General features: G+C 34.7%; 1 protein-coding gene across 1 annotated transcript in view; it reads left to right on the top strand.

Moving 5' to 3' along the window:
- The first annotated feature begins 4,128 nt into the window (after positions 1 to 4,128).
- LOC125661884 (G patch domain-containing protein 4-like) overlaps positions 4,129 to 14,335 on the top strand; it is a 40,441-nt gene continuing 30,234 nt past the window's right edge. Inside the window, exon 1 of the mRNA XM_048894013.2 lies at positions 4,129 to 4,216. The gene's annotated coding sequence lies outside the window, so the exon portion shown is untranslated. The remainder of the gene's footprint in view (positions 4,217 to 14,335) is intronic.

The raw sequence follows: 14,335 nt of genomic DNA, 5'->3' as shown, positions 1-14,335 counted from the left end.
AGTATCGATTAATCACAGTAGAAACAGGGACTCTATAACTATCATAATCGGTACACATTTAAAATATAGGATTGAGAGAAGATTCCGGTCCCCCCGAGAACAAGCCCATTTACCGGGGTGAAGCTAAGGGATAATTATACAATGTTAACAGTACAGTTGTTCAGTTTATTACACTTACTAAATGGTAGATTAGGTAGAAAACAAACAGGCACGGAGCTACATGTGAGCCACATGTATTTTACTTATTTCTTCAACGGTTTACAACAACAAAAAATGCAGTGGAGGATCTAGAATATTGTAAAAAAAAAAAAAAAAAAAAAAAAAAAAAAAAAAGTTACGTAAGGTTAAAAATCCAACAGGTGGAAAGAGAGGGCTTACGCAAAAATGTTTGTACGCCAAATTCATGTTGAAGCCATAAATTTCAAAGATTGTCTAAAAATGTCTTAAAGGTTATTTTATATAGGTCAACTTTTAGAGAGGATAACTTGGCAACTTCTCTGGGCCACGCAAACTTTCTTAGCTTTAAAATTATAACAATATAGTCAGCAGTATATTTATTCGATTATGTAACAAAAATATCAAATTAGAAATCCCAGATTGAAACGAGTTTGTAGAGAGGGGACTTTAATAAGCAAACTCAAACTTACTAACAGTCTAGTATATGATCATTGTTGAATTATATCTAATGTTTCCGCATTGAATGCACAAAAGTATAGTTGGTTTGGAATACATGTTTGTCAGATTCCTGAAAATTAAATATCTAAGGTTTAAGGTAGCTCATTATACTAAACTTTTATTTAATGGTTCATTAAAACTTCTCTTATGAAGTATGAGTTCACCATCGAAAGAATGATACAAGCTCTCAAGTATTTTATATAATTTTTTTGTGATTTATCCCGGAATGATAAAAATGTGCTTTGTTTGCAAATAAGAGATTCTAGAGTCCAAATTTTGCTGTGATTGCATCACTCCTTCGATTGTGAAATCATACTTCATACTAGTTGTTTAAACGAACCATTAAATAAAATGTTGGTGCAATGAGCTACCTTATACGACGAGGTGTTTTCATATGGTGTTATCAATAACAGTTTTCAATCTCTACCCAGAGTTATCGTTCCCGCTACGCTCCACTAATACCTCTGTCAACGTCTAAAAATCATATCAAAACGTACTAAAACTAACTTAGCATATCGAACTGTAATGATCATATCTAAGCAAATCAAACACTTGTCTGAATTTTATAAACGCAGAAGCTGGTAAATATGAGACACCTGAGCGAATTAAAAGGTTTTATATAAATATTCATTCATCCAATAATACTAGAATAATCATGGAGTTCGTTATTTTTGTGAACTTACTGTAAGATTTTAAGCTTAACACTAAAACTTGTAAAACCATACTTTATAATACAATAGGTAGAAATAAGTTTTGCCAAGAATCTTGACATTCAGACGTTGACAGAGGTGTTGTAGCGCAGCGTAATACGCCCTCTGGTGAGAGATTGAACAGTTCTGTCCTCCAGCAGCTTCCGGTATGTGATGATATGAGCGCTCAAAACACAAGTCGCCATGGTCTCCAAATTTCTACAAGTATTTATATGATTTCATAATTCTGTCTATGTGCGTCTCACGAGCCTTTTCTGCCCTATTTTTTCTTGCTTTGTTGAAAATACTCGGATCGCTTAAAATCCTCGTGTTGCTGGAAATCAACATAAATGTATTTGTACTTTTGGTTCAGTTTGACAAATCAAAGTCGAGTCTTGTGTTGTTACTATGAGAAAAAAATTCAAAATTACAAGTTTATAATTTTTTAAAGAACGAGAAAATATTTGATTCTACATAATAAAACAAATTATAAAATGAATATAACCATTGTCACTTAATTACTCACATTTACTTAATATTCGCGGTTAATACAAACTATTTCATTATGCATGTCCCATAACAAAATAAAAAAGAATGTGTAATTCAACAGAAAACTTAAATTCCTAAATGAGGGTTCTTCCTGTAGATCCGTACATGGTTTGAATTCATCTGTTTATACTTACATTTTCTGTAATTTTAGTACTTCCCTAAAGGGGGGGGGGGTGCAACTAGCTTGTAAAACTGGGCATTGTATGTGATGGGAACGTAAATTTTCCAAAACTGGGAGCCCCCCCCCCTCCCTCCCCTTTGCTGCGTGCCCTCAACAGGTAGATATAAGCAGTTATGTTAATACATCTGGTAATGATTTTCATTCAGTTATGGCAAATCATATATAGATCTATACAATTGATATTGATGTGGTATCACGAGCCTTTTCTGTCATATTTTTTCTTGCTTTGTTGAAAATACCCAGATTGTTTAAATTAAAAAAATCCTCGTGTTGTTGAAAATATGTCATTCTGTCTTGGGTAATGTGATTTGTTCTAATGTTGTTTGGTAATTATAAGATGAACAGATTAAGGCAATGAATAAACATAAGTTCAGGTAAATTCATCAAATCATTGAATTTAATAAAGATATACATTTTTTTTCTTTCTGTCAGAAAAAGGAAGTTCAAAATCTGAATACATTATAATGTTAAATCCCGATTTTGATTGGATTCAAGATTTAATCACAAACTTGTTTTTAAAATGTATATACCTACATTAATTCCCAGACACTTTTGTTTGGCGGAATTGAATGAATTATACATGCTTCCTGTTGAAATTCGGAGAAAGTAGAAATTAATGACGTCAAATGTCTCCAAAATCTAGATTTCGTTGATAGTTTTGAGAAAAAAACCGTTTAGAATAATAGGTAAAAACACATAGAAAATAGAATTGGGAATTTACACGCAAAAATGTAGGCCTATTTAAAGGTAACGTCAAAACATTTCAAAAAGCTGAATTGGATATTTAAATTGAGATATCATTTTACCGTTCTTCCTGATTGAACTCTGTGAAAGCAATAATTTTACTACACATTCAACAGAACTGAATCATTTCTCGTTTCCCTCGTTATAAGAAAACTTGATTACGAAGTAAATGTGCTATACCACATAAAATCAGTCCATTCGTTATTTTAGAAAGAGGCCTTTGATTAAGCCTCCATATATTACGGTGTAAAATCAGTAACAAATTTTATACTCATTTAGAAAATACATCGGGACAAGAACTGCGGCGCTTTATACGACAGCATACTTTTTATAAAGAGCGTGTGATCAACAGCATGTCATTTATGTGGCCAGCAGTTTTTCATTATAGCGATTAAGAAATGAATCATATGATTCACCGGAGTTGATATAAGAACACCGTCTGACTCTCCGGACTGTTTTCATCTGCGACGGAAATTGCCGAGTAGTTACGATTACTTTATTGTCTCCGGAATTCTCCTTCCACATATAGTTCTACTCAAGAATGAATTGTGTTTTAATCAAAGTGAACATAAACTACTCTTGCCGCAATACGTATTAAAATGTTCAATTCCAAAAGATACTGACATACGAGTATGGCTTAATATATAGTAATTAAAGCTGTCATTAGGAAGTTCACGGTATATTGGAAATAAAACTTGAATCGATATTCAACGTGAAGACAGTCTTCTGAATTGAATTCGAATTGAACATATTTTATTCACATTAAAACACCAAAAGGATTAGGGACAAATTAAAAAAAACTTAGTCTTCTCTCAAAATAACAATTTGTGATATTGCTGGTCATACAATATAAAAAGTAATAATTGATAATTTGACATTGAAATGAGAAGATTGCCTTTTATGATTTGAATGTATTTCATTGTATATGATGTATACAAAAGGAAAGAAACAGAAACGAACCAGAGGATGAAATGTTCGCGACAACAATTTTAATTTTTGATATTTCATCCACTAATACGTGAATGGGATTGGAAGGCAGGCATGGCCTACTTCAGCCCTCTCCCTACATCAAGGTCACAATGAATCAAACACATGTACATACATGTGTATGTACATATATTATATGTAAATAAGATAAAATGTACAGAATCTATATATATATATATATATATATATATATATATATATATATATATATATATTCACCTTTCGTGAAGGTAAGAAGTACATTTACTGGTGTGGAAAAACAAAAACTCTTCCTGATTGAATTCGGAGAAAGCAAACTCCTACATGTATTCATTAGGCGTGGAATGGTGAGTATTTAAAATATCAACATGAATTCAAACTAAGGCCCGGTACGACTTCGTGCAAACCCAAGGTAAAGATTTCTTACTAATTTATGAAATATGTAAAATTCATCGATCTTTTTCCAATTGATCAGTAATTTAAATTTGTACTAGATTACGTTTTAGTGTTTAGGAAGATAGTTGTTTTAATATAATTTCTAAACCTTTTTTTTTTTTAAAGTAATCTAATTAATATTTGACGTTGAGATGATTGATATGTTTTTACTTAATCGGCTAACAGTGAATGGAGGACTGGATAATCTTTATATCTGATAGAATTAATATGACAATACGCGTACATCGGTTAAGTCAAGGATTTTCCGTAAAAGCTCGGGGACATGTACGACTTGATGTGAAAGCTCGGGGACATGTACGCCTTGATGTAAAAGCTCGGGGACATGTACGACTTGATGTAAAAGCTCGGGGACATGTACGACTTGATGTAAAAGCTCGGGGACATGTACGCCTTGATGTGAATTTGGCGTCGTACATTCGCAGAATATGTAAAAAAAAAAAAAAAAATGACTTGTAGAAATGTCTATAGAAATGGAAAGTATGAAAAATGCATTTATTTGTGTCTGATTGTGTCAGTATATATCAAACAGCTATGTAATATATGTAGCACTCGATCATTAAAATCTGCGAGGCACTGGTATCCATCATGCATCATATTGTCAGACTTTTATAATATAAAAGAATTAAACATTTTAAAAAATATGTACTGATTTAAAGTTTGATTCGTCTCTGTTACGTATTAGTCAAAATCACGTTCTCATTCATTATAAGGAGAGAGAACGTGATTTTGGTATGAAGCACCTTTGGGATAAAGGGGGTAATATCGTGTGAAATTTAAGATTCTTGCACCTGTGATGCCTTAGGGTTTGGGGAAAACTGTCAGCAATTTACCATTTTTTTAAAAACTACTTTTCTACCACCGCATTTCTCTTAAAAGAAAACTTAATGCATCGTGATGTAGAGCATCAGTTGAATTTTACTAAGTTACATAATCAGGAGTAAAAAGGGTCAATATCTATAGGGGTATAATGGATCAATATCTACAGGAGTATAAAGGGTCAATATCTGCAGGAGTATAAAGGGTCAACATCTGCAGGAGTAAAAAGGGTCAATATCTACAGCAGTATTAAGGGTCAATATCTACAGGGGTATAAAGGGTCAATATTTACAGGAGTATAAAGGGTCAATATCTGCAAGAGTAAAAAGGGTCAATATCTACAGGAGTATAAATGATCAATATCTGCAGGGGTATAAAGGTTCAATATTTACAGGGGTATAAAGGGTCAATATCTGCAAGAATAAAAAGGGTCAATATCTACAGGAGTATAAATGATCAATATCTGCAGGGGTATAAAGGTTCAATATTTACAGGGGTATAAAGGGTCAATATCTACAGGGGTATAAAGGGTCAATATCTACAGGAGTATAAAGGGTCAATATCTGCAGGAGTATAAAGGGTCAACATCTGCAGGAGTAAAAAGGGTCAATATCTACAGGAGTATTAAGGGTCAATATCTACAGGGGTATAAAGGGTCAATATTTACAGGAGTATAAAGGATCAATATCTGCAAGAGTAAAAAGGGTCAATATCTGCAGGAGCATAAAGGGTCAATATCTGCAAGAGTAAAAAGGGTCAATATCTACAGGAGTATAAATGATCAATATCTACAGGGGTATAAAGGTTCAATATTTACAGGAGTATAAAGGGTCAATATCTGCAGGAGTATAAAGGGTCAATATCTGGAGGGGTATAAAGGATCAATATCTACAGGAGTATAAAGGATCAATATCTACAGGGGTATAAAGGATCAATATCTACAGGGGTATAAAGGGTCAATATCTACAGGGGTATAAAGGGTCAATATCTACAGGGGTATAAAGGATCAATATCTACAGGGGTATAAAGGATCAATATCTACAGGAGTATAAAGGATCAATATCTACAGGGGTATAAAGGGTCAATATCTACAGGGGTATAAAGGGTCAATATCTACAGGGGTATAAAGGGTCAATATCTACAGGGGTATAAAGGGTCAATATCTGCAGGGGTATAAATGACCCGTTAATGATAAAGGATTAGAAATGGTGTGCACTTGATGCAGGAGTAAGTTATATAGTAATTTCGTAAAACAATATGTTACCCACGATGAAAGGAAAAGTTGCAAAACGTAGCAAGGAAATTTTCAGGAATGGCTAACAAACATTTCCGTGTTTTTAAATGATAGATGAATAGATAAGATAAATTTAAAAAAGCATATACAATTTATACATACAATCACCGAAATAATTCATGGACAATTTATTTTACATGTTACCAGATACACTATAAAATTTACATGAAGACCAGAATCTTTCTTTATTGACATCCACGAAATTCATCCCCCATTCAATCAGAGATCTCCACAGACTGAAAACGGTGTGAACACATTCATCTATTATAATTCTGCCTGCTACTAGCGATTCACAGAGAATTGTAAAATGCGATTTGTAATATAGATATAGCATTATAATTCTGCCTGCTACTAGCGATTCACAGAGAATTGTAAAATGCGATTTGTAATATAGATATAGCATTATAATTCTGCCTGCTACTAGCGATTCACAGAGAATTGTAAAATGCGATTTGTAATATAGATATAGCATTATAATTCTGCCTGAGTAGTATAACGCCTCCCGATAGGGGGTTCAACTGAGTGCACTTTTTATGCAAATGAGGTCAAGCAAGGGCGTCTTTTGATTGGTCAAGCGGTGTCGGGGTCAACGGAGTGGTTCAATATCTAGGACGGGGTCAACCCCAGCAGGGGTTGTAGGCCGGGTGTTGGGTGAATAGGCTGGCCTATGGCCGCTGGTCTAATTTTAGCATGCGGTACTTTCGCTTTGAGTTCCTGGAAAAGGAACCTGGAGGTATTTTTCTGAAAATCGGTATAAAATCCTGTGAAATCCTGTGTATTCCTGTGTATTTCTATGTATTCCTGTGTATTAAATCTAAAGAATAACACAAGGTTTTAAGTTGACATGTTTATTAAATAAACAATTTAATTAATTTAGAGTGTTATTGACGTTGTAGAAAAACCTGCTTTTCTATGACGTCACAATAAGTATATAAACGCAATACACAATTCGCGTTTTCACTTTCATCACCATGTCTGAGCGAATACCTAACGACTTACGGAATAGCAGAAATGGGCTCCCACTAAAGAAGAACAGTGGTTGAAAGTTTACACATTTATTAAATGAACACACATTTATCAAATCAACAATTTATAAAGTCCCTAGAAACACAGCACTTTCGTTTTCATTTCTCGGAAACGCGGTTATTTTCTGAAAATCGCTTTGACTTTGTTTTGTAAACAATGAGCTCAGCAATTCGGTAGTTCTATATAACATGCAAAGAGTTTATGCATATGTTCACTAAATTGTGTGGTTTGAGTCAGATCTTTCTGCATTAGGCCTTTATTTTGTATTGAATCTTATGTGATTGATTGATTTTTTATTGTTGAACTGGAGAATGTTTCACTCATAAGGAGACGTCATTACTGCCCGTGAAGGACTTCAAAATTTAGGCCTATGCTCGGCGCTTACGGCCTTTGAGCAGGGAGGGATCTCTATCGTGCCACACCTGCTGTGACACGGGACCTCGGTTTTTGCGATCTCAACCGAAAGACCGCCCCATTTAGTCGCCTCTTACGACAAGCAAGGGGAAGTGGGGACTTATTCGAACCCGGATCCCATATAGTTTTACGCTAAATATTTAAATATAATTCATTTTTACTCTAGAAGTACTTTGGACCTAAACTCTATTATGGATATAGCAGAACAGTTTTATAGTTATGAAAACAACTATCTGTGCACTTCGCACCCTATGAGATTACAACGAAAAAGTACGTCACGACGTACATCTTACAATTCATGTCTATATGTTGTCGTTATATTGACAGGTGTTATCAAGTGATAAGCCGTATACGTGAAAAAAAATTCTTGTCAAATAATATATTATTTCAATTTCGTATCAAATCGCTCAACATTTTTATATTTGCGCGAAGGTCATAATTCATATTGTGACCTTGAAATCGCCCCTCTATTTTCTCCCGATCATCACTACGTTATGTAAGGAAATCTAATTTACATAATTATTGCGAGCAGTGTGTAAAGGGGTAACGATATACGGTGTATGGTGGTGTATAAAGTGTATATATTTATATTCCTGTTACCAAAGGAAGGGTTAGGCCAAACTTCTGACACCTAAAGAAACCCCCCTTTCCCCATCTGATTATGTCTAACATACTCTTGAAAATGAAAAAGAGTATCCTGCATTAGATGCATTTTAAACTTCCTTTTATCGGAGCACTTGCTCTCTCTATAGATCTGGGTTTTTACAATATCAATTATCTTCTTCTTTTTTTAAATATAGGAAGTCTCATAATTGTTCATGAAAAAGTGAAGATAATGAACAATCTTATAATGATTACACAATTGAGAGTAGGGTAAACACGGATCCTTGTTAGAGTAAATATGAGTGGTGGCAACTGCGGTGCCAGTAGTCGTGTTCATGAGAATGTGAGGGGTGGTATGTGGTACATAATTGGTGGTATATGATGTTAACGAAAATTTGAGTGGTGTTATGGTGGTGAAACATGCAAACTAATAACGCTAAATCAATCTCTAATTAATATTATGGAAAGAAATGCAAAATTAAGGACCTACATAGGTGATAGTGTGAGTAGTGTTAAAGAAACCCTAAGTCATGGGAACTGGTGTGGCAATAGTGGGGAGTAGGTGTTATTTACCGTATAAGTGGTAGTGTGTGGTGTACAAGTGGTGGTATGTGGTGTTAATAAAATGTGGGTGTTAGTATGGTGGTGACACACGCAAACTAATAACGGTAGATCGATCTCTTTCATCAATATTGTTATGCAAAGAAATGCATAACTTTGGACCTATATGGGTAGTGATGTGAGTTATGTTAAAGAAGATGTAAGTGATGGTATCTGGTGTGCCAGTAGTGGTGTACAGTTGGTGGTATGGGGTGTATAGGTGGTGTGTAAGTGGTGAATAGGTGGTGGTATGTGGTGTATAGGTGGTGGTATGTGGTGTTTATGGAAATGTGAGTGATAGTATGGTGGTGATATATGCAAACTAAAAACGGTAGATCAATCTGTCATGCTAAGAAATGCAAAACTATATAGGTAGTGTTGTGAGTAATGTTAAAGAAGATGTAAGTGATGGCATCTGGTGTGGCAGTAGTGGTGTACAGGTGGTGGTATGGGGTGTATAGGTGGTGTTTGAGTGGTGTATGGGTGGTGATATGTGGTGTTAATGGAAATGTGAGTGGTAGTATGGTGGTGTTAATGGAAATGTACGTGGTAGTATGATGGTAATACATGCAAACTAACAACGGTATATCTATCTCTTTCGTTGATATTGATATGTAAAACTATCAATTCTCAGACCTGTATAGGTAGTGATGTGAGTAATGTTAAAGAAGATGTAAGTGATGACATCTGATGTGTCAGTAGTGGTGTACAAGTGGTGGTAAGTGGTGGTATGTGGTGTATGAGTGGTGTTAATGGAAATGTGAGTGGTAGTATGGTGGTATTAATGGAAATGTGCGTGGTAGTATGATGGTGATACAATGTACATGCAAACTAATAACGGTAGATCTACCTCTTTCGTTGATATTGATATGTAAAACTATCAATTCTCTGACCTGTATAGGTAGTGGTGTGATTGGTGTAAAAACAAAAACAAAAACAAAAAACCGGTGTTAAAACACATGTGTTAGCATCCGATGTGCCATTAGCTGTGTGTAAATGGTGTTTATGGAAATGTGAATGGTGGTACGTGGTGTATAAATGGTGGTATGTGGTGTTAATGAAAATAAGGGTTGTGGTATGTGGTGTTAACGAACGTGTAGGTAGAGTGTGTGCGATGTTAACGAAAGTATGAATGGTAGTAGTTGGCTGGTTATTTCACAATTTTCACCCTTATTATACACCACTTGTGGATGAAGTACTATGATTAATGGTTATTACCCCCTAGTAGCGAGGGCTCTTTAGCGTGCAAACGCCTACCGCCATAGGGCCTTCCGAAAGACCCGTAAATGCAGTGCATTTGGAGGGCCAATCACTACCAATGTTTACGTCTTAGGTTGGCGATGGCATGAGGAGGATTCGAATTCATGAGCTTCCGGTTAGGAAGCAAACGCTCTACCATTGAGCAATGCGACCGGTAATTGCGTGGTGGTGGTGGTGGTGGAAGTATATAAAGAACCTAAAAGCCAGGAATTATTCGTTTACTTGCATGACAATCTGAGCAGTGTTTATATACTTCCACCTGAAGTGTGTCACAGTCTGTATAATGGAATGATAACGTGTTGTAAAGTTCTAACGAGATACAAATGGAGTTTATCATTTTGGTTCGTGGATTTATCAGAATAAAGAGAATCTTATATTTTCGGTAAGTGCACATCTCCGATACCTGCTGAGTAGACGTCCGTATTTGACACGTTTGTTTGTTTTGTTTTTGGCGAATATGCCATGTGCATTACATATTATGCATATGCACTGGTCGAGTTCACCTAGAAAAATCACTCAGGTGTGACAATCACATTTGGGGTATACACGGGTAGAGTAAATTAGGCTACCTGAGAGAAATATGGCGGATAAGATGAGAAAGGTATACGTATTTATTAGTTCATGTCAACAGAATGAGAGAGTGGCGTAAAGACACGGCCCCTTGGACATACCAGAGGTGGTATCATGTGTCTAATAGGAGCAAGCATTCCCTGTTGACCCGTTACACCCATCTTCGGCCCTGTAATTTTGATCAGGTAAACAGAGTAATTTGTATTTAAAACCAAATAGCAATTTTAGACAAAGGACTAATACGGAAGTTCCGAGTTCCCCAAGAGTTATTTCCCTTTGTCGAACTCTTCCGTAAATTATGACGTAAAATATGATGACAGTGGGTACATTTGCTAATTACTATCGTTGTATTATTTCTTAAAAGATGTTATCCAGAGTTTCTGAGACCATCCTATCTCAGGGAAAAGGCAACTTTAGTGAGTTTATGAGTATTGGATAACAAAATGGCTCAAACAAATATTGTTAATTGCCATCTTTCTTTGATAAAAGCGTCACTCATGTAGAAGAGGAAACGAATAATGATTTAATAGCCAATTTGATGATCTTATTCAAACAAATTATGCTTGATATGGCCAGAATATGCATACCAGTGATTGATATAAACAAAAGTTACGCTTTTATTACATTAATCGTACGTAATCGTTATGTACAATGCCAGTCTACGATATAATGTATACATTGTGTACCCACCATACGTCATCAAATGCGAAAGAGTTCGCCAAAGGGAAATAACTTTTGGGTAACTCGGAACGTGCGTATTGGTATGAAGCATCTCACTTACTGACCTATGTATGGCTAAGGCTGGTAATGCCTTCCCGGATGCGGATGTTTTGTTCTTAAAAGTTTACCAGAATAACCTTTTACTTTATGAAGGAACAATTATCTCCCGTCTTGAATGCCTTAAAGCTGACATGAATTCTGAAATATATACACATTTGTCATCTTACCCACCATCTTTCGTTCAGATAGCCTATTTTATTCTACCCGTATTTACCCAAATGTGATTGTCACACCTGAGTGATTTTGTAGTTAGACTCGACGAGCAGCAATCGCAATTCAACAAACTGGGCGACACTGACACAGGAGGAGAATACCCTGCAGCATTCCAAAAAAAAAAAAAAAAAAAAAAAATCACGAAAAAGCAGAACTCGTTTGTTAAATACTTGTAGATCAGAATAGTAGTAGTTCAGTTCCCTTGCAAAGCCGGAAAGTTTAATAAAATTCAGATCAAGCGTTGTTTCTCCTTTGTGTCAACACATCGTTGATGGTCACATGGCTAAAATAAGCAACACTGATTTGTTCCAGACCGAATCTTAGAATAATTTAGAAGTAGTACTTAGAGAACAACATATATAATTGTCGCTGTAAAATAAATTACATGTAGCCATATAGGAATAATTGATCGAAGGAAAATGTATTGTTTCTGTAAAATGAGTAACATACAATTGTACAGAAAACAATCCACAGAAAATATGGCCCTCTAAGTAAAAGAAATCCTATAATATATCATATACTTTGTAACACAAAGGTTACTATTTGTATATAATACGTACATTTACATCTAATATAGGGAAATCTTTAAAACATTTCTTCTCAAAGACAATAGTCAGAAAAGTTCAATCTTACATGAAAGCTTCCTGACTTAGTGCAGATTCAGTTTGTTAGTGGAAACGCGCATCTGGTGCATCAAAATTGGTACCGTATAAGTTTTACATTAAATAGATAGGGATTATGAGATTGATCACTGTTCCTTGCATTAACCGGAACTAGTTATGAATTGTAGTTGTCTTATATTAACCGGAACTCGAAATGAATTGTAGATTCCTTACATTAAACGGAACTAGCAATGCTTTGTAATTTCCTTACATTCGCTGGAACTAGAAATTATTTGAAGTTTCTTTACATACCTTTGCGAATCTTGTTTAGTGCACAACACTATGAAAGGTGAAGATAACGAACAGTGATCAATCTCATAACTCCTACAAGCAATACAAAATAGAGAGTTGGGCAAACACGGACCCCTGGACACACCGGAGGTGGGGTCAGGTGCCTAGGAGAAGTAAGCGTTTGAAATATCAAGGAAATTATTTGACCTCACATTGAAAGCAGCGGGTTAAGTCGAATACTATTTGACCTTTGTCTATGTCACGACAAACGACCTTTTTTAAAACCAAAATGCTTGATTATAAATTGAGAAAAAAAATTAAAAACATTCTATGCATGTTTGAATTATTGAACTGCATTTTTCACAAGGTATATATGAAAACCCTAGGGTAAATTCACAGTGGAAAACTGGCAGAAGAGTTAATTTCCAAATGAAAAAAAAAAACTTGATACATTTCCTTTATTAAAAATGTAGACTTCTCGTCACAACATTTCATTAAATCTAGATAATGATGACTATCAAAATTTTAGGAAGCAATCAACAGTTGTGATCGAGAAGAGAGAAGGAGAAAATTTCAAGTGTGAGATTGTATTTGATGAGACTGATATGACAATGGTACCAGAGCCAACTGTCAAACAGCACTCCAGCCAGCAACATTTTCCTCTTGTATTTTTTGACTTGGAATCAACAGGATTAAGTTTGTTACTTTTTACTACCTGCCCAATATCTAAATTGATTGTTCAGTTGAGAAAAGAAGTTCTTAAATGAATACATGTATTATATTTTGGTGTTAATTCATTTTCCAGCTAGAGATTCTCATATTACACAGCTGTCGTGTGTGGTGAAGAAAAATGTTCCACCTATACCTTTCCAAAAATACCTATCACAGTAAAAGCCTCAGAAATCACAGGAATCGAAATTGTCAATGGAAATATGTTTAACAAAAATATAGAAGTCAAGCCTTTCAGCAGGAATGGATGCTCTGCTTAATTTTGTTTCAAAATTTTAAACTAAAGTAATTCTGCATTTACAATGGCAGTGTATGAATGTCAACAATATACAGAATGTTTATTGTATACTATACCCAATTTAACATTTTCTGTTTATGAGAGAGAGAGAGAGAGAGAGAGAGAGAGAGAGTTGCAAGAATTGGAAAGTAACTGCAAAAATCATGTGCAAATTGCATCAGTATTGATGTGAACGGTGGTGAATTTGTTCTCTGAATTTTGATACATTTAATGTACCAAATGAAATTATCCTAATAAATTTCCATTTCCATTTCAAATGAAAATGATTAAATTTCCACACAATGTGGTTTTTTTTTATTCATTAGAATACATCAAAGTAAGTTATAATTAAAAATAAGTTTAAAAAGAACTGTATTTTAGTTTTAAGAAAAAATGATGGAGAAAATTGGAATTAGACTGCTTGAAAACTCTAGTTCACTAGTTCGCTAGTATGTGATTGTTGCTTTAAGAAAGATTTCAAAGCATCATAGCAAATTATAACTAATATTTTGCTTATAACACTAATAAATTTTGATATTGTAAATATAGTCGCTTTAAATGAATGTAAAATTTGAATTTGAAAAAAAAATCTCATTATTT

This window comes from Ostrea edulis, chromosome 8, assembly GCF_947568905.1.
Source record: "Ostrea edulis chromosome 8, xbOstEdul1.1, whole genome shotgun sequence".
In the NCBI taxonomy this organism is placed as follows: Eukaryota; Metazoa; Mollusca; class Bivalvia; order Ostreida; family Ostreidae; genus Ostrea; species Ostrea edulis.
The sequence above is the reverse complement of the archived record's forward strand: the minus strand, read 5'-3'. Positions and strand labels throughout refer to the sequence as shown.